Consider the following 5,227-nt stretch of genomic DNA (forward strand, 5'->3'; position numbering starts at 1 on the left):
TAACTTGGGGAATGAGCAACCTGTGGCCCTACAGATGTTGAGAGACTATAGCTCTCATCAGCCTAAACTAGCACAGTCAGGGATTGTGGGAGTTCCAGTTAGGCTACATCTGGAGTGCCACAAGTACCTCATCCCTCTTAGAGCTTCTGAGCAACTAAAATAAATCAAAATCATCACTTGCAACACATAAATAGCTACTGAAAGTGCAAGGAAAGCAATTTCCACTTTTGACCCTGGTGTGCCTTGGGGTTTTCTACTAATGGGAGGTTGACAGTAATCTAGACCCTCGAAAAACTAACACAAATGGTTTCGATGGACATTTTTCTACCCCAAACTAAATGCCAGTGTATCTTGATGCCCAGCAATGTGATGCGTATTGTGTCAGGAGAAGGGCAACTAAGTGTTTGTCTGAAAAAGCTGTGTGACATTTTCATCCTAAATACGTTAATATCGGCTCACTTTAAAAAAAAAATCTGTGGCAAAAATCAATAGGTTTCTCGGAGTATTTTTTTCCTCCCATGCTCAAAAGCAAATTCCATCAGAGCATTTAAACCTGCAACACTGGATCAGGTTTGTTTGTTTTTAAATCGTTTACCCCAACAGGTTACAATGGCTGGGACAAAATAGCACCCAATGTGTAAAATTCAGCTGGTTTTCTTGGTTGGTTGGTTGTTGTTGCTGTTCTAGGCTTTTTGAGAGAGAGAGAAAGAAAAAGAGGAAATGGTAAACAGATCAAATTTGAGAGCATTGACCTGGTTAGCACATAACACTGAACCTTGGTTTGTTTGATTGTCCAAACACTGCCCAGTGACTAAGCTATGGTTTGTTTACAGCCAACAAACCACAGTTTGAAGCCACGACTTGCTGCTGGCTTACCAACCTTGGTTTCTTTTAATTACCGTTTGGCATTTCTGGACAACAGCCATACGAGAAATATGTAAAATAACTAAGCAAGTATTAGACATCACCCCAGAATGGGCCCTACTAAACATCTTCCAGGATACCAATGCCCATTTACACCACAAAGCACTCCTAACCCCCACCTACTTTCAGCAGCTAGAAACACCATAACCAGACACTGGAGAGACCTGTCAGGAGTAAGCATGGACCAATGGTACCAAATAGATGGGAAACAGCCCTACTAGAAAAAATAACCAATACAGTGGTACCTCGCAAGACGAAATTAATTCGTTCTGTGAGTTTTTTCGTCTTGTGAATTTTTCGTCTTGCGAAGCACGGATCACCAAAGTCTTCAAAAACCTCAAAAAAGGCTACCACACCGCGTGCTATGAGTTGCTCCTCAAAGTCAAGTCGCAACTGCACCTCTTCAAGCAATGCACCCTGGGTATTAATGGTTTTAAGAAAAAGGAAACAAACTTGCAAGACGTCTTGCAAAGCAAGCCCATAGGGAAATTCGTCTTGCGAAGCAACTCAAAAAACGAAAAACTCTTTCGTTTTGCGAGTTTTTCGTCTTACGAGGCATTCGTCTTGCGAGGTACCACTGTAAACTGAAACTGACATGGGGACAAACAGAAGAAGACGCCTTTACCCCAGTATGGCTCCCCTTTATCACGTACGCAGCCCAACAAGACAATGACAATAATCCACCAACAGCATATAAATCAATATGGCTAACCTGATCCAAAACACCCACCCACCCCACTCACAAACCAATCACAAACAAACAACCACACCTTAGGGCAACCCCAACCCTTCTCACCACCAAAGGAACACAAATGAACAGCAGAGAACCAGCACGAGTAACGCTGACACCACACCCTACATACATTAAGCAAAATAGAAACATTGCCACCCGACCCCACCCATCTTCCCCCCTCCACCCCTTTTCTTCCTAATGTCTCAACAAATGAAACTGATTTGTAAAAATGTTACATGGAAAAAATACGAGAGACATTACACATACTTCTGTAAAACAAGAAAATCTATAACAATAATAATAATAAATTACCGTTTGGCATTGCATGTGGATCCAGCATCCTTCTTTAACCATGCTTGGTTTGCCCATTCCACCATAGGTGCTCTTCAGTCTGCAAAGGTATGAAGAAAGCGCAGCTGGTGAATGAAACTAGTTTTGGAGAAACTGCCCATGGTTTGTTTGATCCCCTGTGGGCTGGCTTGTGTCTTAACGTTATGCGCAAACCAGGCTGCTGTTTATTACTGTGCAGGTGACCACACCCTAGAAACACTGCATGGTAGGTCTACTTCTGTGTAAATTCTGCAATGAAGTGCATGGGATGAGTAAAGGCACCCCCAGGTTTACCGGTAGCTTATTTGCATGACTGATTGTACCTGTTGGCCTTTTGAAGTACCCAAAAGTAGCCTACAGAGTAAAATACAATAGTTAAAATTTAGCAGTGCAATAAAATTCAACAGTCAGTGAACTCCTCACCAAAATGCTCCCCAGCCTGGAATCACAGCATAACTAAAAACAGCAGTTCCTTTTTATCTCCATATGTAGGAACACACAAAGCTCCCAAAGAAACCTCCAAACATGAAAATAGAGGGACGGCCTTCTGATAATTAGCCATTTTCTCCTGCTGGTGAAAGTTGTTAAGGGAGAAGGGTGGTTTTGAGTTTCATTGTGTGTGCCGCAAAGAGCAAGAAAAATTGTAAGTGGGAGTCACTCAGGATGCTTACGTGAGCCAGCTGTTTAACATTCATGCAGCAGAGAGGCTTCGCTTGGAATAGCTTTGATTATGTGTACAAAAGAGTAATTAGAGTGCACGAAGAAATAACTAACCTGTGTCGAATGGTTGCTCTAAAAAGGTCCTTCTGAAATGACAGCTGTCATCATAGTATCATAGAATTGTAGAGTTGGGAAATACGCCACGGGTCATCCAGTCCAACCACATGCAGTGAGGGAATCGCAGCTGAAGAATGACTGACATGGGGCCATCCAAGCTCTGTTTAAAAACCTCAAGTTAAGGAGAGTCCACCACATTCCCTGGTAGGCCATTCCACCATCAAACAGCTTACTGCCAGAAAGTTCTTGCATGGCGAGGCCCCAAGCCCAAGCCCATTTCTTAGATAATGAAACACATGGACACCAATATTTTGGGTTAATGGGATACGTAAGGCCACAACTTTATTGGTTACAGATGTGAGTGGTGTTGGCTTAGGCCAGGCATAGGCAAACTCGGCCCTCCAGATGTTTTGGGACTACAACTCCCATCACCCCTAGCTAACAGGACCAGTGGTCAGGGATGATGGGAGTTGTAATCCCAAAACATCTGGAGGGCTGAGTTTGCCTGTGCCTAGCTTAGGCATTGGAACCGAACAGACTATATCTGACTCCTGCCCATCATCCAGGTAGTCTCATAAGGGTCAACCACCAGTAGGGGGAGCCCTGTTGATGTACATCAACTGCAAGCTCCCCCAGGGTCACCGATGGGGTCGTGGCATGGCCCTAGCCTATACCCAGGCTTCGGACAGGTTCCACACCCCCGGAGCCCTTTAATGGAATACCCTTAAAGAGGAGGGGCATGTGAAGGTCACAACCTCCCCTCCCATAAACCAGGTTTACCAATTCCTAGGTAGGCCATTCCACCATCAAACAGCTTACTGCCAGAAAGTTCTTCTCCTAATGTTGACTCAAAATCTCCTTTCTTGTCATTTGAATCCACTGGTTCAGGCCCTACCCACAGGAGCAGCAGAAAACAAGCTCGCTCCGTCTTCCATGTGACAGCCCTTCAGATATTTTAAGATGGCCATTGTGTCACCTCTCAGTCTTCTTTTCTCCAGCTAAACATGCAGGAACACATAACGAAAGGTAGCATTTTTTGTGGTGTGCATGTGCTTCAGCATAGCTTGAGGTTCACTTTAATTGAAACAACTTGATCATCTGTTCCACTCGCCCCTATTGTTCCACGCCACCCTAATCTCCAAATGGTGAGAGGCTCCCAGTGTTATGTACTGAAGTTCTCACCCTGGGCCAGCAGGGGGATACTGTAGATACCGTATTTTTCACTCTATAACACGCACCTGACCATAACACGCACATAGTTTTTAGAGGAGGAAAATCTGTAGGCATGCCACCCGTAGGCATTCCCTCCATAACACGCACAGCCATTTCCCCTTACTTTCTAGGAGGAAAAAAGTGAGTGTTATGGTGCAAAAAATACGGTAGTTTTCACTCAGGTCCACATATGCAAATAAGGAATTGAAAGTGATGTTCAGTGATTGGATAATTACAGAAAATTGTTATTGTTGCGTTGTAGTGGAGCTCTATACAAGCAGGCTGGCTGAACCATTCAGTTCAGTTCTGGGTCTGTGAATAAACAAGAGCTGTTTGAAGAATCGCTGTGTCATCTGATATGTTCACCCACAACTTAACACCCGGGATTCCAGCACTTACAGAGTGCAGTTTCCTTGGAACGAAAGCCAGCGGAGATTGTGGTGTCTTTAGGATACATGGTTTGATTTACACATACAGTCGTACCTTGGATCCCAAACGCCTTGCGAGTCAAACATTTTGGCTCCCCAAAGCCGCAAACACGGAAGTGAGTGTTCCGGTTTGCGAACGTTCTTTGGAACCCGAATGTCCGGTGCGGGTTCCACGGCTTCCAGTTGGAATCAGGAGCTTCCTGCAACCAATTGGAAGCCGTGCCTTGGTTTCTGAATGTTTGGGAAGGTATGACTGTATATACAACCCAACCATAGGATGGAGAGGCTCGTGGCATTAACACCCCAACTCAGGCTTCCTCAAACTCAGCCTTCCAGATGTTTTGAGACTACATCATCCCTGACCACTGGTCCTGCTAGCTAGGGATCATGGGAGTTGTAGACCAAAAACATCTGGAAGGCCAAGTTTGAGGAAGCCCACCCCAACTGGTCTTGCTTTCCTGCTAGGTTTCTAGGGATGCTGCAAACTCAGCTTTGCACAGAGCAAGAGAAAATGTGTTCCACAGCAAGTATTCAGTATACAGCCAGCTTCCAAGCTGTGTGCTAATTTCCCAAAGTAATTCAGTGACAGAAGGATTGGGTAGCAGATGTGATGGGGAAGTTCTCTGCCCAAGACCCTGGAGAGGGACCGCCACTCGGGGTACACAATACCGAAGTAGATACTGAGCAAATAATCTGACTTCATATCCAGGGACGGGCCATAGCTCAGTGGTAGAGAATCTGCCTTCCATGTGGAAGGTCCCTGGTTCAACCTGGCACAGTGGGTTAGTGCGTCTGGTTGCTAACCAGAAGGTTGGTGGTTCGA

At 45.0% G+C, this 5,227-nt stretch overlaps 1 long non-coding RNA gene across 1 annotated transcript; it reads right to left on the reverse strand.

Moving 5' to 3' along the window:
- Positions 1-657: 657 nt before the first annotated feature.
- LOC309379376 lies at positions 658-2,869 on the reverse strand. Its single transcript, XR_014172462.1, has 3 exons — positions 2,762-2,869; positions 1,970-2,048; positions 658-688 (listed from the first exon to the last, which is right to left on the reverse strand). It is a non-coding gene; the product is annotated as an uncharacterized lncRNA (long non-coding RNA).
- Between the last annotated feature and the right edge of the window lie 2,358 nt (positions 2,870-5,227).

This window comes from Podarcis melisellensis (assembly GCF_964234715.1).
Source record: "Podarcis melisellensis genome assembly, chromosome: 10".
Classification (NCBI taxonomy): domain Eukaryota; kingdom Metazoa; phylum Chordata; class Lepidosauria; order Squamata; family Lacertidae; genus Podarcis; species Podarcis melisellensis.